Raw genomic sequence first — 22381 nt, 5'->3', positions numbered from 1 at the left:
CGATGTTTTATCGCCCTATCAGCAAGCTGTCGCTAACAGCAGTTAGGTACAGCTTTTAGGCGATAGCAATATTTATCGCTAATGACATGCAAAGTGGGTGTACCCAAACTGTTAGCGACAGAAAGCAGTCGCTAACACAGCTTTCGCCTATTAGCAACGCAGGCTTAGCGATAAAAAAAGTTGCGGTAAGTGCAATTATCGCCATAATCTAACGCCTGCTAAAAACATGACTTATCTGTTTATCCAAAGGGAGGTGGATTGCCAGGTTAAGTCCCCATTGGCGTTAATGCATGAATATCGCTGGATTTCCAGCCATATTCACGCATTTCGCCGCTATCGCTGGATATTTTAGCACAATGGAGAAAAACGTTGCTAATAGCATGTTTTCTCCGCTAACATATCCAGCGATGGGCAGCGATAATAAAAAATGCGCTAAGCAAGTTTTGAGATAAATATCGCTATTCCTTGCTAATATGCCCCCATTATTGCCTTAAATGCCCTTCAAGCAGTTGTAGCTGGTGAAAGGGGGAGAAATCCCACCACTCTATACTTTCCCACCCCACCCTACGCCGCTGTCCATTTGGTTTAAGCAGTCCCCCCACCCCCGGGGGCTGGAAAGGGCTCTATTTAAAGATGAAATTGTGTCTTTTATAAATCCTCCACTGACTCCCTTTTTTCCATCTCTCAGGCAGGAGGAGGTGGAATTATGCGGCGCGTGTGACAGCTGAGGCCGCCTCCTTGATTCCAGGAACACTTTATATATAAAGCGGTGCCACACCGGGGGCTCTAGGGTTTCATCTGTCCCCGGGATTGAAACTGGGACCTGCAGTTACCGAGTTTACACCCCCCACCAGGTATGGAAACACACACCCTGACACACACAGCTTTGTACAAAATGGCACAGCCTGTACCTCACCTCTCCCCCCCATCCTAGGACGTAGTGGCACAGTCTGTTCTCATCCCCCCACGCTATGGACATAATAGCATATCCTGTACTCCCCCCCAGCAATGGACATAGTGGCACAGCCTGTACCCCCACCCCCAGCTATGAACATAGTGGCACAGCCTGTATCCCCACCCCCAGCTATGGACATAGTGGCACAGTTGGCACTCCACTCCCCCGAGCTATGGATTTATTTAGTGTATTTTTGTATAGCGCACGGCTACCCCAACGGGGTGTCCTGGCGCTCCTGTGTGAATGTGTACTGGTTTTGACTCAGATGGAATTAGCAGAATAGAAATGATTTAAGGGCTTTTCGGAATGGAAGCTCTTCTTGGATCGTTCGGGTGGAGGGAGGGAGTTTGTTCCAGAGGGAGGTGGCACATACTTGGAACGTTTTACCTCCGGAGCGTACTTTTTTAAATCTGGGGGTGACGAGAAGTTTTTTTGAACTGGAGCGGAGGAGTCTGATGTTACTGTAGGGACGAAGGCAGGAGGAAAGGTATGCAGAGCCCTTTCCCTTAACTGCCCGATGGGCCAGAGTTAAGGCCTTGAATTTTGCTCTTTGTTGGATTGGAAGCCAATGAAGACGTCGTCTATGAGAGGAAATGTGTTCATGCAAGGAGATGCCACAGACCAGCCGGACTGCAGCATTTTGAACCATCTGAAGTCGATGGCAGAGGCCAGAAGCAAGTCCAATATAGAGGCCATTAGCGTAATCCAGGTGGGACGTAATCAATGCTTGGATGATTGTTCTTCTGGTGTTGTTGGGTAAAAAATTATTGCATTTTTTGACCATCCTGATTTTGGAGAAACATGCAGCGGACACCGTCTGGACTTGTTTATGAAATGAGAGGCTGATGTCCCATCTAACCCCAAGGTTTTTCACTGATTCTTTGGGTAAGGGAGGTATGCTTAATTCATGGGGCCACCAAAGATTGGAGTCAAGCGGGGAGGGCTGGTGGAAGAAGAGGACCTCGGTTTTTCCGGCATTGAGCCGAAGGAAGTTGTCGTCCATCCAACGGGTTATGTTATAAAGGCAGTTCTTTAGGGGGTCGAAGGTGGACTGAGTAGGGTTATTATAAGGGAACAAAAGCTGAGTGTCGTCAGCGTAAGAGGTAGCTTTTATACCTGATTGGGCAATGATCTCAGCCAAAGGAGAGAAGTAAACTTTGTATAAGAGGGGGCTTAGTGAGGAGCCCTGCGGGACTCCCCACTTGAGCGAGCGGCTGTCCGAAGTGAAGGGAGGGGTGAATACCGCCTGAGTCCGGTTTTTTAAAAAGGAAGCAAGCCATTCCAATGCCTTACCTTGAATGCCCATAGATCGGAGATGGTCAAGAAGGACTGGATGGGAGACGAAGTCAGATGCTGCCGACAAGTCGAGCAGCACCAACACCGCTCTGGACCCCTCATCCAGTCTCCATCTCACAGAGTCGGCCATTTCTATTAAAGCCGACTCGGTACCATAACCGGTTCTGAACCCATGTTGTGAGTCATGGAAAGCGCCGTTGGATTCGAGAAAGTTAGCAAGTTGCTGATGGGCTAGTTTTTCAAGCACTTTTGCAGGGGCGGGTAATAGCGAGATTGGCCTATAGTTGGATGGTTCATTGGGGTCGGCATTGGGCTTTTTAAGGATGGGGACCAGTCGGGCGTGCTTCCAGGAATCAGGGAAAATGCCTGTCCGAAAGGAGTCATTCCAGATCTCATTCAGAATTGGGTTAAGAAGAGGGGCCAGAGATTTGTATTCTTTAGCCGGCCAGGGGTCTGTGGGTGACCCTGATCTGCATTTTGATAATTCTGCCAAAGAGCGTTCAAGAGTGATTTCCGCAAAGTTGGTGAAGACAGGGGCGGATTCTGAGTTGACTGAACAGTTATCTGTGGAACCTAGGTAGTTGTTACATGGGAAGGAATCATATATAGCAGCAATTTTGTCTTCAAAATAGTCCGAGAGACGGTTGCAAAGAGATTGGGACACTGGGGATTGTCGTTTGAGGGCCATAGGATCGGTAAAGGCTCTAACAGTATTAAAAATTTCCCTTGAGGAGCCTTGTGCCCGGTTAATTTTCTCCTCCAAGTATATTCTCTTGTGGTCAATTATCCTCTTCCTATAATCTTTAAGGGCTGATTTGTAATTAAGTTTACTGTCAGGGGAGTATGATTGTCTCCAGCGTCTCTCCAAAATTTTGCAGGCTGATTTGCATTTATGCAAATCGTCAGAGTACCAAGGTGCAGAGGGAGCAGTTCGAAAGGTTTTGGTGGGTTTAATAGGAGCAATTATGTTCATGGCAGAAGAGATTCTGTTATTAAAATCAGTTAGCCTAGAATCTAGGTCTGTGGCTTCTGTTGGGATGGCCGAAGTGAGATGAGCTGCTAGGCTGTCGAGGGTAATCTTACTCCAGTTGCGACCTACTGTTTTGGCCGGGAGTCTAGGTCTGTCTTGGTGAGGTAGGAGGATGGAGAAAGGGATGAAGAAATGATCCAACCAGATCAATGGAAAGGGTTCACTGATGCAGGATATAGTGGCACAGTCTGTACTCCCCCCCAGCTCTTAACACCCCCACCCACAACGCAGGACACACACTCGACCCTATCTTCACCTCCAGCAAACACATCTCCTTCAATCACACTTCAGTTCTCCATTGGACGGACCACAGTTGCGTTCACTTTGTCTACAATAAGACCACAACCCACAATCACCCTCATCCCACTCTACAAAGAAACTGGAATAAAATCACCATCAACCAGATCTCCTCATCGCTTCTTCAAAACCCCCCGGCCCACTCATCGAACGCCAATCAAGCAGCCATTAACCTCACTCAATGGCTAACTAACAGCGCAGACAACCTAGCACCTCTGAAAAAACGTCAATCCAAACTAGGCAGCAAAAAGGCCCCCTGGTTCAACGATGAGCTTAAGAAATCCAAGAAACTCTGTCGCTCCCTTGAGAAGGCCTGGAAAAAAGACCCAAACACCAGCACCAAGGACGCCTTCAAAAACGCCACCCGCCTACACCACCAATTGATCCGAACCGCCAAGAAAGCGGCATTCAAAGACCGACTTGACAACAACGCCCACAACAGCAAGGAACTATTCAACATCGTCAAAGAATTTACCAACCCCACTGCCAACTCCAACGACATCACTCCCTCTCAAACTCTTTGCGACTCCCTAGCTTCGTTCTTCCACGACAAAATCGCAGACATCCACAACAGTTTCGACAACCATCCCGAAGACCAACACACCCAACCTTCCGCCGCACCTTCACCCCCCTTGAACATCCTTAATGACTGGAACCCTATCTCCACTGAGGACACCATTCGACTGATGAACTCCATCCACTCAGGATCCCCCACAGACCCATGTCCTCACCACATCTTCAACAAAGCAGATTCCATCATAGCACCACACCTCCGAGACGTCATCAACTGCTCCCTCAACTCCGCCACCTTCCCGGAAAGCTGGAAACACGCCGAACTCAGCGCCCTTCTGAAAAAACCCACAGCTGATCCCACCGAACTCAAAAACTACCGCCCCATTTCGCTCCTACCATTCCCGGCCAAAGTCATCGAGAAAGCTTTATATACACCAAGCACAGGGGTTTGAGGCTATAGGATATTGCACCTATCCACTAGTGTCACAGTAATATTCTTAATTTTTAGGTGCTATGGACAGGAGATCCAGACCCCTAGGTCTCCCTGAGACTAAAAAGTCTCAAACATACAAAATTCAACACAATGTCCAGCACTCTACGAAAGTGTAAAGGATCTATTTCTATACAATATAATAAACAAGAAAAAACAATGTTCTTTATGAAATCTACACCATATAGTCACAGCATTATATTCATGCAATCCAGGTGAATCAAGAGTCTTCAGTGGTAGAGTAATGAATTCTTTATTCGGATCAAAAAGTGCATGGATTCCAAAATCCATGGCATCGTAACCGCATCCGCTTGCCGGCAAGTGGATGCGGTTACGATGCCATGGATTTTGGGATCCTCACTCTCTACCAATGAGTTGGACCTACTATAACCCGGCTCAGCTGTGATCTTCACCTAAGACATCACGAGACGCTTCTTAAAGACAAGGGATTCCCAACCAAAAGATAATACTTTTTTATAAGACACCTAACACAATGCTTGTGTAAGCCTGCTGAGAAAACAACTCGCAGATAACTACCTAGATGATACGGCAGATTGAATAAAGACAGTGAATTACCTGCCCTGAAGAAGTCCGTTTGGACGAAACGCGTAGGCACCGGCTACAACATTGTTTTTACGAGGATAGAATCCATGCACTTTTTTCTTGTTTATTATATTGTATAGAAATAGATCCTTTACACTTTCGTAGAGTGCTGGACATTGTGTTGAATTTCATCGAGAAAGCTGTCAACAACCAGCTCGCCGCCTTCCTCGAAGCCAACAAATCCCTCGATCCATCACAATCCGGCTTCCGAGCCAAACGGAGACCGCCCTCATCGCAGCAACAGATGACATTCGAACACTACTGGACAATGGAGACACAGTCGCCCTCATCCTCCTTGACCTCTCCGCAGCCTTCGACACAGTCTGCCACAGCACCCTCATACAACGCCTTAACAACGTCGGAATACAAGGAAAAGCTCTGGACTGGATCACCTCGTTCCTCGCTGGAAGAACTCAGAGAGTCCGCCTCCCACCATTCAAGTCGGAGTCCATCGAAGTCATCTGCGGCGTGCCACAAGGCTCTTCACTCAGCCCCACCCTCTTCAACGTATACATGAGCCCCCTCGTGGACATCGCACGTCAACACAACCTCAACATCATCTCCTATGCTGATGACACTCAACTGATCCTCTCACTCACCAAAGACCCAAACACCGCCAAAACCAACCTACATGAAGGAATGAAAGAAGTAGCCGAGTGGATGAAGCTCAGCCGTCTTAAACTGAACTCGGTCAAAACGGAAGTCCTCATCTTAGGCACTTCCCCCTCCGCCTGGGACGACTCCTGGTGGCCAGCGGCCCTAGGAAAAGCCCCCACACCGACGGACCACACACGGACCTGGGCATCATCCTGGACTCCTCTCTTTTGATGACCAGACAAGTCAACGCCGTTTCATCATCCTGCTTCAACATCCTCCGCATGCTCAAAAAAACATTTCGCTGGATCCCCACCGAAACTAGAAAAACGGTCACCCATGCACTAGTTACAAGCTGCCTGGACTACGGAAACACCCTATACGCCGGTACCACCGCTAAACTTCAGAGAAAACTCCAACGCATCCAAAACGCATCAGCCAGACTCATACTAGACATCCCGCGTAAAGACCACATTTCAGCTCACCTAAAAGACCTCCACTGGCTCCCTGTTAATAAGAGGATAACGTTCCGCCTCCTCACCCACGCACACAAAGCACTCTACGAACTTGGACCAGAATGCCTCAACACGCGATTATCCTTCTACTCCCCCTCCCGCCAGCTACGTTCCTCCAACCAAGCCTTCGCCGCGGTTCCAAGCATCAACAAATCCACCATGGGAGGAAGATCCTTCTCCTACCTAGCGGCTAAAACATGGAACTCCCTCCCCATTCACCTCCGCCTCACTCAAAACCACCCAGCCTTCAGAAAGCAACTTAAAACCTGGATCTTCGAAAATTAATTCCCCACCCTCCCTCAAGCGCCTTGAGACCCTCTGGGTATGTAGTGCGCTATATAAATTTTCTGACTTGACTTGACATAATGGCACAGCCTCTACTCCCCCCCCCCCCCCAGCTATGGACATAGTGGCCCAGCCTGTACACCCCCCCAAAATATGGAAATAGTGGCACAGCCTGTACTCTCCCCCCAGGCTATGGAAATAATGGAGCAGCCTGCACTCCCCTCTTCCCCTATCCCCCCCGCCCCCAGCTATAGTGGCAGAGTCTGAACTCCACTCCCTCCCCCAGCTATGGACATAGTGGCACAGTCTATACTCAACCCACTCCCCTCCTTCCCGCCTCTATACAAATAGTGGTGCAGTCTGTACTAGGCCTCGCAGAGGCAGTGTACCAGTCTGCCCGGACCTTCTGATTGGTCACATTCACCCCAGTTGCATCATGGGTAGCGGAGATCCTGGCACTAGGTAACAAGTGACCTGGAGATCCTTACCTCTCAGGTTGAGGTGGGACCAGGTCAGCCAATCAGGTGCATTTTCCACAGCTGAGCTGGTGGAGACTTCTGACTTCCTGTTGATAACATTTATTATAAGTTATTGGAACACCAATCAATCAATCACATGTTTGTTAAGTGCCACTACTCACCCGTAAGGGTCTCAAGGCGCTGGGGGTAGGGGGATGCAGGTTCCAGTCCATCAAGGAGAGGTTCTGTCGAAGAGCCAGGTTTTGAGGTTTCTTGTGAAGATGGGGAGCGATGTTCTCTGTCTGAGGTGGAGCCTAATATCGTTCCAGGCTTTGGCCGCGTGGAAGGAGAAGGAGAGGCCACCTGATCTGGTCTTTCTGGTGCAGGGGACCACGGTGTAGGAGAGCTGGGCTAATCGTAGGGTCCTTTGGGGTGCGTGGAATTTGAGTCAGCTGTTCAGGTATGCTGATTCGGTGTCGTTGAGGGCCTTGTGAGCGTGGATTAGCATCTTGAAGGTGACTCTAGCTTCAATGTGGAGCCAGTGCAGTGTGCACAGGTGCTGGGAGATATGGCAGTATTTTGGCAGGTTGTGGACCAGTCTTGCAGCGGCGTTCTGGATGTTTTCTAGTTTGCGGGTGAGTTTTTTGTTTATCCCTGCGTAGAGTGCGTTGCCATAGTTGAGTCTGTTAGTGACCAGGGCGTGTGTGATGGTCTTTCTGTGTTCGAGGGGGATCCATTTGAAGGTTTTGTGTAGGAGGCAGAGGGTGTGGAATTAGGTGGTTGAGACTGAGTTGATCTGGGGTCCATTTTGAGCTCGAAGTCCAAGATGATTCCCAGGTTGCGTGCGCGGTCCGTGGGGGTGGGCGGGCTTCCGAGGGCGGGTGGCCACAAGGTGTTGTTCCAGGCGTCGGGGTTTGGGCACATGATGAGTACTTCTGTTTTGTCGGTGTTGAGTTGTAGGCAGCTGCTTTTCATCCATTTGGCGACAGCTTCTAAGCCTTCTTGAAAGTTGTGTTTGGCTGTGTTGGGTTCCTTATCAATATTACTTTCTTATTATTAATGCCACTCCTTACCAATATTACTTTATTATTAACACCAGTCCTTATCACTATTACTTTGTTGTTATTAACGCCATTCCTTATAAATATTACTTTGTTATTTTTAACATCAGCCCTAATCAATATTACTTTATTATTAACACCAGTCCTTATCACTATTACTTTGTTGTTATTAACGTCATTCCTTATAAATATTACTTTGTTATTATTAACATCAGTCCTTATCAATATTACTTTAATATTAACGCCAGACCATATAAATATTACTTTGTTATTATTAACGTCAGTCCTTATCAATATTACTATGATATTATTAATGCCCGGCAATATCACTATTACTTTGTTATTATTAATGTCAGTCCATATCATATTAATTTATTATTAAATGCAGTCTTTATCAATATTACTTTATTATTAACATAAGACCTTTTTAATATTACTTTATTATTATTAAAGCCAGACCTTATAAATATTACTTTATTATTATTAAAGCCAATCCTCATCAATATTACTTTGGTATTATTAACGCCAGTTCTTACCAATATTACTTTATTATTAACACCAGACCGTATAAATATTGCTTTGTTATTATTAAAGCCAGTCCTTACCAATATTACTTTGTTATTATTAACGCAAACCCTTATCATTATTACTTTGTTATTATTAACGCCAGACCTTATAAATATTACTTTGTTATTATTAACGTCACTCCTTATCTCCAGTGTAATAAAAAAAAGAGAAAGATCCTGTTGTAACCAGGGGTAGATTTTTCTGGATCTACCATAAAAAGGGGAGCGACAACAAATGTAAGATTATCCAATACAGTGCAGTGATAATAATTTGAAGTATCATTGACTCTTGGCGCGTGTGTCTGAGGAGGGAGTGACCTCCTGAGGTTAATTATTAAGAGTAAACCGTGAGGATAGAGTGAGGTGGAAGCAGCAAATGCCTCAAAGTGCCACCCTCAAATCATACACCCGAGACCTATGCCTGGGGAAAGTTTATTACACTGGGTCATCGGCACAATTTTGACAATTTTGCATTATGAAATGTATATGTAAATATTACTGACATTAGCCACAATGCCACATAGTGTAACAACAATTTATTTTGGGGAGAAATCATACGGCAATATATCAGTGGCAGTCGGCATGCATCATGGGTGAGGGGGCATGCGGGGGATCGCGCAGGGGGGGGCGAGGGGGCATCACGAATTGTGGAGGGAGTGCGCATAATAAAAAAAAGAAAAAAAAGAATAATGATAAAATAACGTACCTTGCCGCCGGGTCCCACGTCTCTTCTCCTGCTAGCCTGGAATTCGAAGAGCAGGCCCCACTGATTAATCACAATGCTGCAATGCAGTGTTGTGATTGGTAAGCACCCAGGCTCCCTGACCAATCACAACTCTGCAGTGCAGCATTGTGATTTGTCCTGGTTGGATGCTCAGCCAGAGAAAGGGGCCTGGGCATGTTCTCTATGCAAGCTGTAATGCAGCCTGCATGGAGAACAGGGAAAGTGGGCATGACTGGTCTGGGCGGTCCGAGAGAGCCAACCAAACAGTCATTGATGACTCAGGATTGGGCAAACCACTCCTCCCCTGCCCTGCTCCGAGAGCAGAGCAGCCTCACCCACCTGCCCGCCCGCAACTGGAAGTTATTATAATTTTATGTTTCTGCTTCTCGCACTGCTTGAAAGCAGTGGGGCGAAGCTCCTCCGCCATAGCAGAGAAGCCGCCACTGCAAGATATAGCAAAACAACTCGTCACAAACGCAAGCAACATCTTCCCAGTGCAAGGAGCAGTTTGTTAACGCAGGTGCTCAACATAAACATTTCCGGTAGATTTTTTACCTCAGCCAACCCCTCAGGTAATTTTTTTAGCGCCAAACAACAAATCTGACCGAACACAAGTGTCAGGATTTTGAATGTGAGCAACAGGGAAATCAAGCCGCAATAACATTTTCAAGTAGAACTTTTGAATTTTTAACTGAACAGACAATTCAGGTATTTATGAAGGAAGACTGTGCCGTATGGACTGAGTGGGGACGGTACATCCAGTAGGACCCTCCTCTTCCGGTTTGTTCAGCCCCCGCTCATTTTGGATTTGGATTTTTTGGGTAAATCATCCCTCTCTTTGTCTGTCATCTCTGCTGCATCCAGACATTTTGGAATTTTCACTTTTTGGCAAAAGTCAAGTACATTCAATCTAGCTCTTTGGAAAAATGTTGGTGGGTGTGAACCGCTAGTTTTTTTTCTTTTGTAATGTTTTTCGTTTTTTGCTTGGTATTTATTGTTGGTTGGCAGTTGCACATGTGGCATTCACTTTTTTTCTAGGAAAAATATATGTCCGTTTTTGGATGGCGCAGGCCTGGTGTCAAATATACTTTTCCTCCATTTTCCTGTGTGTTTTGTGTGATTTGCATACTGATTTGTTTATACGTTTACTGTGATGGTGTTGTTTGACTTTTTGAGGCCTGGTCTGACCTGCACAAGGCCTTGAGTGTATTTTTGATGTATTTTTCAAATGTGTACTACTGCTCTGCTGTGTTTATTTTTAATAAGGGCTTTTGGATGACCTTCTATTAAATGGAAAATGTCGGTTTTTTTTATCTGCGTGTGTGTGTTGGGGGTTAGGGGGGGGGTGGCTCCTGGATCTCAGGCCCATGAAGCAGACATCTTCTTTTTCCACCATTTGTTGAGCTTGTGTATGTGGCACCGGTGATTTATGGTCTTTTACTCTTTTTCTGTAGCATGAAAAAGTATTTTGGAGGGTAAATGATGTTAGCTTGGACAGTTTGTGGATCAGTATCCTTTAAAGTTAAATTAATTTGTGTTTTCCCACTGAATATTAATTGGTGGCGGGTAAGGGCAGTCCCATGTGTCTGCCCAGACACATTTTGTACAAATAATAGACATCCTTTTCCCTGCAAATTACAAGATTTTTTTTGATAGGGGTGGTGGTGAAGGTTCTCCAGGCAGGACAGGTCACCTGCGTTCATTTTGAGTAGCCAGTGTGTGTGTTTGTCATAGGCAGCCATGTGTTCTTTGTAGTGCATGCCTCCTTCTTTGTCAGCAGTGGACATTTTGTGCAGCTAGTGATAGTGAGTGAGTGTGTGGGGGGAGGCATTTTGTCTTTGTTCTCCATGCATCTTTCTATGCTGGCCAAGTGGCAACCCCCATTTTATGAAGCCAGTGAGTGTGGGTGTACACGTGTTTGGTGTCCATTTTGTCTTTGTTTTCCATGTCTCCTTTTTCAGCGGCTATATGTTGGATGAGCTCGCTACCGCTATTTTGTGTAGTCAGTGTGTTCTGTCAAACCTTTAACCCCAGTTTTAAAAGAAAATCATTTTTATGGGGAACATTGATAGGAGAGGCCCATGACATTTTTCCTGATGTATTTATTTTTGCTTTTAGATCATTGAACTACAGTGTTGTTTTTTTAATTATTTATTCTTTTTTTGCCTGTCCCTCTCTTGCCTTCCATTGAGTCCCCATGGGCCCTGGATACAAACCAGCAATTAATTCATTTATTTATTTGATTTTTCCCTATACTCTCCCAGCCTCCCAAAGGGTCCCAAGGGCCCTGGATAGGCAACAGCAATTACTTTGCTAATTTATAGAATTTTTCTGTGCACCCCCTGCCTACCTAGAGCCTTGGAAGGACACTAGAAAATGTTTAATTCCCTTTGTCCGCCCGCCATTCTTTCGTGGAATGGCACCGCCCACCATTGGTGTGGGGGTCCCGTTGGTGACATTAGGATGCGCCCGCCACACTGGCGGGCGGATCCTGCATTCTTGAAATTGCGGCGGGTGGTGCTCTCAGCACCGCCCACCACAAAGCCAAGAAGGCATGTTGTGCACTTCCATGCACAACGTGGCAGGCACCGTGTGGTGCCTGCCATGTTGTGCATGAAACTGCAGGGGGTACCATAGGTACCCCCCATGTGCACCCCCAGAATCCCTGGGGGTCCACTAGGTCCCCCAATTGAATAAACTGCCTGCCCAACGCCGCCACAGAATGGCATGTCCCTGCAGACGTGCTAATATGGATGGCGGTGTCTCCCCGACACCACCACCATGGTAGCAGCTTTTCTACCCAGTCGACTCTACGACCGGGTGGAAAACCGGTGGATGGTCTTTCCGTCCCCTGGGGTCCCCCCCGCCATGGTAATCTGGCGGGGGGAAATTCAAAGCGGGCGGAGATTTTTAGTAGGCAGAAATCCACCGCCGTACGGGCGGTGGCTATCCGCCCTTTATCCTAATGACCCCTAATTGTAATTTAATTAATTTATTAAATTTTTTCCTGCAATCCCTGCTTCATTTGGGGTCCATTGGCCCTGGCAGGACACAAACAAACTTTTTCCTTTGTAATATCATTATGAGAAAAATATTTTGGGTCTGATTCACAAAGGTAACTTACACTTTTGACTAACTTTACACTTTTGAGCAATTTTACTGCATTTTGCTATTCACAAGCTGCAAGTGTAAGTTTCTACTAAAAAACAGTATTAAGTGCAGGTCTACACATGACCAACCACTGTGGCACCCTCCCATAGAAAATGGTCGCTGCAGGGGCTTAAAGATAAACCTCACAGGAAATAATGTTAAATTAAAATAAATGTTATAAAGTAGCTAAAAATATAAATATATATAAATTGATGTAAAAGTTGTATAAAAATAGTACATATTTATGATTTTATTATGAACTATTTTACTAAACTATGTTGAATTAAAAAATATAATTTTACAATATATTTTATTTCATTATAATTGCATTAATTTAAATTCATTCTAAATGTTACTTTCAATCATTATTTACACATTAAAACATTCTTTAGGTGGGAATTTATGTTTAAATTTACACTTCAGAAATATAGCTTTTATTTATTGTAATTTAGTTCCATTGAGGAATCGCAGCCCAAATTTCAACCGATGCCCAGGCTGCTGGCACAAGACGCCTCTTAGTTCCCATCTTGAACTGTTATCAAATAAAGAGACGGGCGCTGGAAGCAGGAACGCAAGAACAGAGTTTTATTTCTCATGAGGAGAGCCTGTCATTTCGGACACACACACAATGTCTTCAAGAGGTGCTCTAACAAGTTTCTCTGAGGCTTCGTCTTTTATACACAGGTTTATGGTGCACAAACATTCCTTATTGCAAAAAAAACACTTTGAAGTACGGAAAGGCATGTTTGGAATCCCAGCCTCAGGCCTATTCCCATCCCCGTCGCTCGGATGTCGCTCCCCCTCCCAAATGTAACATGTGATTGTTATCTTGTAGCCGGACATTCCAACAGGACACGAGGGCAAGAGGGGGTGGTCAGATCAAAGGTTGGGCAGGCGATAAGATCGGGTGCATCGGTTGGTGTATCACATTTTGCTGTGCGGGGCCAAAAGGGGGGGGGGGGGGGGGTGTATATCCACGAGGCTTGGTCTTATGACTTGGGACCGGGTCGAGGGGCCAGGTGCGGCCGGGGGGGGGGGGGGGGGGGGGTCGTCAGGAGAGGGGAAGGGTGTTCCTGGGAGGAAATGCAGGGGGGGTGTGGGTCAAGCAGGGGTGTCACTTAGAGAACAGGGTCGTGCAGAGGGAGGGGGTTTTATGGGGCCTGGGACTTAGCAAACGGGCAGGGAGGCCATGGTGCCTAAAATGGCTGTCGTGTGCGTGCGTGCATGGGCCTACGCTGGCGAGATGATGTGGTCAGCGCTTCGCGGTATTCGTTCTGCTTACAGCGAGGGGTATGGTGAACACAAATGAACGCCGCTTATGTACATAAACATTGTCATTTTCCACAGTCGCCGCTTTTTAACATAAGTTAGTTCATTTCCGTGTTTATCCTAACTGATGGGGCGTACGTATAGTCATGTGTGGTCAATGAGATAGCGTTTGTCAATACTAGCGGATAACCATGTGCAGTCGATGCAATAGACGAGATGCAGTACATATGAGTTTACATTTGTTGAGTTATGCATACAAGTCTAGAGATCGGTATACTACTCAGTCGGGGTCAATCAAGAAAAAGTTCAGACACATTATAGGACCATATTCTGACTTTCTCTCCGGAGGTATCAATGTACAGAAAAAGTGACCGATAAACATTTGAAAGCAAAATACAAAGTAGTCGAGGAGGAATCCAGTTCACTACAAGCAATTAGTCAAATAGAGGGAGGTCTTCGTCACAGTGTCTTTTTAGCAGCGAGCCATCACTGGTAGGCTCTAGTAGTCCGTCTTCTTCCGTTGGCGCTGTTGAGCACCGGCGGTGGAGCTATAGGCCCAGCTCGGATCCAACCTTACACGTTGCAGGGTGCGATCTGTCCTCTGCTGTTAGACCACAGTCCTGTTTCCTAACTAATCTTTTTAGGGGTGCCTCATGCTGGGCATCTGCATTTCCTTCTCCTTCCGTGGCAAACCCTATTCTACCTAAATGCTGTTCTTCTTTTCTGAGTCAAAAATTCATGTGGGAAAAAGGGGGGTGTTCTTGGATAGTCGAGAGAAGAGAGGGCGGAGTGGGATCAGATCTTTGAAGCAAACCAAGGGAGCAAAGGATAACGAGCAGGCAGGCCCATTGATCGGGCTCAGAGGGGCGGGGGACTTTTGGCACAAGTGGGTCAGCAAACAGAGGGCTTCAAAGCAGCCCTTCATTCTTTCATTTTCCGTGTTTGAGAGTGGTGCCTCGTCCCGCGTCTCGTTGCTCTGCGGCTCCACCTTTGGTCGAGGTCACATGTGCTTTATGATCTGTGGCCAGGCTGTGCGTCACGTCCGGCCCCTCTCCTCCGGTGATTGTGTATCCTTGAATGGGTACAAAACAAGCTTTAGAGAACCGGCAGGAGAAGACATTTATACATTTCAATTCCGTCCCCAATCCTAAGTAGTTGGGGATACGTTCATCGGTCACAGTCAGAAGTCATCACGATGGAGTATGTAGGTGGGCATTTCTACTGAGTTTGTACTAAGTCCAGTTGGTGTTCATTCATGACGTATATGGAGAGAAGTCAGACTCCTATCGACTGCATATTATATCACATTTGAAATCAACCTTTGGTAGAGACTCGTTTTTCTAACCCGAGTCCTGACAGTCTTATATCTTCCTTCAGGGTCAGCTAGCTCTTGCAAACAGGGGGGGGTGCTATCATCATGAGAGAGGGACAGAGGTTAAACATTCTTTTCTAGGGGAGCAACAGTTAATCAGGGTCACCAGTTGTACTTCGGGGACAGCTGATATGGTGCTGGGGTCAATCGGGAGGAGCGAGGACGCTTTGGACATCCGTACTTGGGCGCGGAAGGGTGGGGCAATCTGTGCATTTGGGGATTGTGTTTCTAACGAACTGAAAACAGAAGGCCACTGACATATAGTCCCCCTATAAAAAAGGGAGCCAGATTAGGGGACATCAGTCGTCTTACCTGTCCTTTCCTTCTTAGCCAATTCAAGTTCCATCATTTTGCAGAAAGGAGAGGTAGTTATATGGCAAATTTACAATCGTTTTAGTTTCTATCAATTTTTTTTTTTTCCGAACACCTTTGTGTTCAAAAACCAATTAGGCTGGTGCCGGCGGGGCACAATGTTACCACACAAGGGAAGAGAGAACAGGGGGACCCTCAGAGAGAGAGAGAGAGAGTCGTCCGCTTTCTAAACAAACTATTCAGTACACGTGCAACATGGAGAGAGAGAGAGAGAGAGAGAGAGAGAGAGAGAGAGAGAGAGAGAGAGAGAGAGAGAGAGAGAGAGAGAGAAACGTGTACAATAATAGGCCATTTAGTGCGCACACAACACACAATAGCAGGGGTAAAGTTATATAGAAACACAGGTTGAGGGACGACGTAGATCCACACATTACGTACACACAATTTCAGACGGGGGAGACAGTATATGTATTACATACAAAAATCCAAGACGAAATATAGAACAGTTTCTGGCCGAAAAGGGTTCTACCTGCATGCTGCGCATTCTTAGTATCCTACTTAATCCATCTGGGGGCTGAGCTTTTTGACCCTTTTCTTCTTTCTTATCGTTGGCCATACTTAAGTTTATACAAAAAAAAGACATTTCCCTCATCAATCCAGACGTGTGCAACGTATATTCGGGCGAGCCATACACATCAGCATGCACGCGTGCATTCAGGTCACTCAAATTCGTCACGTTCTCAGGGGCAGTCCCCATAGATAAAATACAATTTCGTAGTGCTAGCCTGACTTCCGCGCGGGACCATGACGTGTTGCTTAGGTCTTTTCCGTACTTTAGTCGACGTTCCGATGCGACCTGCAGAAAGAAGGGAAGAAGAAGGGGGTGGGGGCAGCATTTTAAAACACATCAGCGCGCAAAAACCTGAAAATGCTTTTACTTACCACATACTCGACCTGCTCTCCGTGGGATGCAGTCCCTACCATCTCGGCGTTTAAGCCCAGAGGGACCGGTTGGGCAGGAGAGATAATTATTGATGGACTGTGTATTGCATAGATCGCCCGAGTGTGGCATTACGGATCGCGTGCAGGGAAGGGGGCAGTCGGTGTAAAGTGGGGGGTGAGCTTGTGTTCCCCTCCGAGGAAGAGGGATGGTCTACAGTGGTACAGGGTCGTTTTTGTCTGTCAGGCATGAAAACTAGAGGGGCTAGGTGGCATTTCCTTCGGAGTGGTTTAGGGCATCTTAAAACAACTTCCCTGATGCATGTGGCATATAAAGTAGAGGCTAAATACCAGGGCCTTTATCGATTGCTTTATGCTGCACAAAAATGAAAAACACATACAACAAACCTGGACCATTCATATTTGCAATATTTCTGTGTACTATACTTTTTAACCCTTAATTAATCGAGCGGCTCCATTTCACCTGTATTTTACTTGTATCGGAGACAGTGGCCATTTATTCAAAACTTACCAATCTAAGTGCTACAACTACGTTTGCTTTTTCAAAAACCTTTAATTAAAAATGTTGGTGCACAAATACGGGCCTACAACCCCGCGGACCGGCCACGGAGCAAACTGGAACTGTACATGAGGGGATATTTTATTTGCGGAAAACATAACGGAGTCAGTGGTCGTTGATTTCATGATAAAAGTGCAACAAGTGCAATAAAATCATTTTGAAAAATCATTGTGGGCAGATACAAAGATTTGAACTTTCAATAATACAGTAATCAAGGATGCATTAGAACTTAATATCACTTCATTGTCCGAACGTTTAGTCAATGTCCGTCCCATATCAATTCATTGTCCGAACATATAATCAATATCCATCCCCTCCCGCCATGTGCTGGAAACTGCATACATGTCTCATGATAGCAAGGCTGAGCAACCGGAACACAACAGGGAGTTGTAAGTTTCACTTGTACCGGCGCCATTTTGGGTGAGGTCAGGAAGGTCCAAGTATAGTCAAAATGTCTCCACCAACTCGTGGTCGGACCAGAACCCTTTTTGACAGTCCAAAAAGGTTCCGTTAATGGCGACTGAAGGGACTGGCAACACGGACTGTCAATCAAGGGGGGGGGGGGGAGGGAAAAAGTCTTTCCTACCGGGTCATACTGGTGCTCCACCGGAACTGATCAAGTTGGTAGTCTGCAGGATTTTGGTCATTCAAAACTGAGACGGCTGAAATGCCAGAAACCGGTCCCCGGTAGCTTGTTTCCTTCCCAGTATAAGAATTGGCTTGGTAGTTTGGTCTGCCCTGTTCCCATGATGCACTGGGCGAGGGTCAGACTAATTTGCATATAGCCAAGTTCTGAGCTGGGATGGTGCAGTGAGCTAAAAAACGGTGATGGATCAAGCCCTGATCTTTGGACTGGGTAAGAGTGGTCTGCTTAATTCAGACACTCTGTTCATCAACACCCCCTTTTCTGAATCGTCTTCCGGATGGGCGTAGCCGTGAACCTGCTGCACTTCGGGAGCTTCCGGATCGGGGGGTAGGTATCTATTGGTTCTGGTCTTTCTTATGTTGTCGTTATTGGGCGTGGCGGGGGTGGGACAGACATGTTTGGAGCAGTGAGGGGCGGCGGAGCCTAGCTACCTCGTGGCTGCCATGATGTCAAGCTTGGCTTCTCTCACCACTTTCATGTTTCTTATTGCGGGCTATTTCTAACGTTTCTTATTTTTAGCGAAGTCGAAAACTCATCAGTGGCCTACTGATTTTGCTCGATTTATTTTTCCTTCCTTTTCTAGTGTGTTTCATGCTAAAGTTTCTGTTAACAGGATACGGTGATTACTTCATATTTTACATATGTCCTTTTTTATTAGGGGTGCCCTCCGGTTGAGCCAGATGATCTACCTCTAATAAATGGTCCGGGTGGAACTAGTTTATCAATCAGTGGGGAGTAGATAGGCATGACAGATTACAACGGGGGACAAAGGTCCGCATTACCTACCCTTCACTACTTGCAAAGACTAGACAGAATATTTCTATTCTACGTTATTTGCAAACAGAGAATACCTCAAACGAACTATTCCTTGAACAATAAATGTCCAGACAATCAATCAATCAGTGGGGAGAAAAACAGGCATGACGGATTACAACGGGGGACAAAAGTCTGCATTACCTATCCTTCGCTATCTGCAAAGGGAGACAGAATATTCCTATTCTTCTCTATTTGTAGACAGGGAATATCTCAAAAGAGCAATAATCGATAAAAATCGATAACAAACAATCAGTGGGGAGAAAAATAGGCTTTACGGATTACAACGGGGGACAAAAGTCCGCATTACCTATCCTTCACTATTTGCAAAGAGAAAGGAACGTTCCTATTTGTCGCTGTTTGCAAACAGAGAATGTCTCAAAGAGAACCAATACTTCAAGTAGCAACCAAGGCTAAATGAACCAATCAATGAACAATATCAGTATTTAAATACCGGTTCCAATACAAACAATCAATCAATCAATCAGATGGATGAAGCCATCCTACCAATCAGACGTAAAAGACGCCCTACTTAACCTTACCCGGACCGGACCGTGTGGACAGTTCTTCGCCTTCCCCCTTCCAGCGCCCGATCGTTCTCTTACTCCATATATTTACCGCAGCATTCCTGTGGGATTCCAGTCAGGACAGTAGGTCGCTTGAGAGAGGTCCGTTCGGAATCGGTGAAGTTCATTCAATCGGCAGCCGGACGAGGGTCCTCTCAAGGCAGGTATACTCCAATCGTTTAGATGTTCACCCCATCGTCTGGACCTCTCTTACCGGACCTTATGTCGCTGATGGGCCCCGCGTTGGGACGCCAATTGAGGAATCGCAGCCCAAATTTCAACCGATGCCCAGGCTGCTAGCACAAGACGCCTCTTAGTTCCCATCTTGAACTGTTATCAAATAAAGAGACGGGCGCTGGAGGCAGGAACGCAAGAACAGAGTTTTATTTCTCATGAGGAGAGCCTGTCATTTCGGACACACACACAATGTCTTCAAGAGGTGCTCTAACAAGTTTCTCGGAGGCTTCGTCTTTTATACACAGGTTTATGGTGCACAAACATTCCTTATTGCAAAAAAAACACTTTGAAGTACGGAAAGGCATGCTTGGAATCCCAGCCTCATGCCTATTCCCATCCCCGTCGCTCGGATGTCGCTCCCCCTCCCAAATGTAACATGTGATTGTTATCTTGTAGCCGGACATTCCAACAGGACACGAGGGCAAGAGGGGGTGGTCAGATCAAAGGTTGGGCAGGCGATAAGATCGGGTGCATCGGTTGGTGTATCACATTTTGGTGTGCGGGGCCAAAAGGGGGGGGTGTATATCCATGAGGCTTGGTCTTATGACTTGGGACCGGGTCGAGGGGCCAGGTGCGGCCGGGGGGGGGCTTGTCAGGAGAGGGGAAGGGTGTTCCTGGGAGGAAATGCAGGGGGGGTGTGGGTCAAGCAGGGGTGTCACTTTGAGAACAGGGTCGTGCAGAGGGAGGGGGTTTTATGGGGCCTGGGACTTAGCAAACGGGCAGGGAGGTCATGGTGCCTAAAATGGCTGTCGTGTGCGTGCGTGCATGGGCCCACGCTGGCGAGATGATGTGGTCAGCGCTTTGCGGTATTCGTTCTGCTTACAGCTAGGGGTATGGTGAACACAAATGAACGCCGCTTATGTACATAAACATTGTCATTTTCCACACCATTAACTAATGGTTTAGTTTTAAATTAATTTATTAAGGCTGTAGCAAACTAAAAATGTTATTCTACATTTAAAGTAAGTATTTGAAATAAATTTACAGCAATATTTAATTTAAAAATATTTTGAATCTTTATTAGTGAGTTAAATAAACTTTTTATTTTTCCCTACACTTTACCAGGTGGAGATCTCCACCCCAAAGGTTGAGTCCCCCTTCTGTAAAGTATGGGGGGAATTAAAAGAAAATGTATTTAAGATGAATATAAATGTTACAAAAATGCTTATGATAACTATTAATTTAAATTCATTTTATATATTTAATTTAAATGTTAAACAAAGTAAATAATGCTACAGCACTGATAAATAATTGTGAATGTAAATATTAGTTATTGGAAATGTATTAACTGAATTGTAAATTAAAAAGAAAAAATCCCTCATAAAGAAAAATAATGTGCATTAATACATTTTAATAGTAATATACAGAATTTTTAAAATAAATGAAATTATTTAAAATACAATGTAATTCAACATTATTTTTAAAATACAAAGTAAATTATTAACTTATTTTAGAATGAAATAAATATGTGCTATTTGTATATGCTTTTTTATATGAATTCATATTTATTTACATTATTATCTAGAGTGTTCTATTTTAAGTCCCCAACTCTATTTTATTCTATGGGAGGGTGTTGTAGTACCAGTGGTTGGCCATGTGTAGTGCTGGACACACTACTGTTTTTTTAAGTACTAACTTACACTCAGAGTTTGTGAATGCCAAAAGCAGTAAACGTACTCAAAAGTGTAAACTCACTGAAAAGTGTAAGTTACCATTGTGAATCACACCCTTAGTTTAAGCATTTATGATGATGGGGCTGATGACTTCACTTGAGTCACTTTGGCTAGATTCAGAGTTCCCCTGGCTCACTGACATGCAGGTGCACAGGACATCACACGCTGTACTGAGATGGAGACAAGCCTGTGACTGACTAACAGTGACACCCGAGTTCTCCTCTGATAAGTGTGTCTGCTCATGTTCAATGGCAACTACTACTGCTAATAAAATGGCCGCAAAGAAGGAAGCGCCTGCCAAGAGGTGGTCATTGAGGATGAGAAATAGACCGTTGACACCACTGCCACCAACTCTGGGAGGTGCATCACTCCAACATCAACAACCCCAGCACTAAACCCTCAGTCCAGACCTTCTGGACGTAGGAGCAGGACAGGTGGCTGGGCTTCCTTCTGAGCAAGGTGTTGCTCTTCCCCAGTTGTCTTATTGATCTCCAGCAAGGAAAAGAAAGAGCCCTCCCCCCCATATTCTCCAAGCCCCTTTCTGACGATCTGGGCATGGATTGGAACCTGATCGGGTCCAAGACTTACCACGAGAGGCAAGGGGAAAGGAAGGTTGCCCAAAGCCTTGTAAGGGAAAAAGTTGATAATGATGGTAGTTTGGAAATTTGCCTAGAAGAAGTACACCTCACCTCCATTAAAGTCAGAGGCATGTGGTTCCACCAACACTGCCTGCTTCTATATTTGCAAGACCCCAGAAACCTGCAGCCACCACTACCACCCCTACAACAGTTACAGCACAGCAAAAAAGCAAAGCATGCACCTTCACCTCAAGTTCTTCAGGCTTTGGAATATTAAAAAAAACGTCTTCCCCAGTTTAGGACTTCTTTATGCTTAGCCCATAGGATGAGTCCATCACAGAATGCTTCATTTGCAGCAAGAACGTTTGTCGTGGTTAGGCAGGGGTCACGCCAAGGGCCACTGACCTGAATTCTAAGGACTTCTGCAGTAGCAAAGATGTTCCAGACACCACTTACCCTTGAGGCTAATAATTAGTATCAGAAGAACCAGCTGACACCAATGACTTGACCCAAGGGAGGGTTGAGAGAGAGAGAGAGAGAGAGAGGGGGGGGGAGAGAGAGAGAGAGAGAGCGGGAGAGGGAGAGAGAGAGATAGAGACAGAGAGGGAGAGAGAGAGAGAGAGAGCGGGAGAGGGAGAGAGAGAGAGAGACAGAGAGAGGGGGGTTTGAGAGAGAAACAGAGAGTGAGTGAGAGAGAAGGAGAGAGAGAGAGAGAGAGAGAGAGAGAGAGAGAGAGAGAGAGAGAGAGAGAGGGAGAGAGAGAGGGAGAGAGAGAGAGAAACAGAGAGTGAGTGAGAGAGACCGAGAGAAAGAGTGTTAGAAAGAGAGACGGGAGAGAGAGAAAAAGAGAGAGACAGAG

Source organism: Lissotriton vulgaris, chromosome 8 (assembly GCF_964263255.1).
Source record: "Lissotriton vulgaris chromosome 8, aLisVul1.2, whole genome shotgun sequence".
NCBI lineage: Eukaryota > Metazoa > Chordata > Amphibia > Caudata > Salamandridae > Lissotriton > Lissotriton vulgaris.
The sequence above is the reverse complement of the archived record's forward strand: the minus strand, read 5'-3'. Positions refer to the sequence as shown.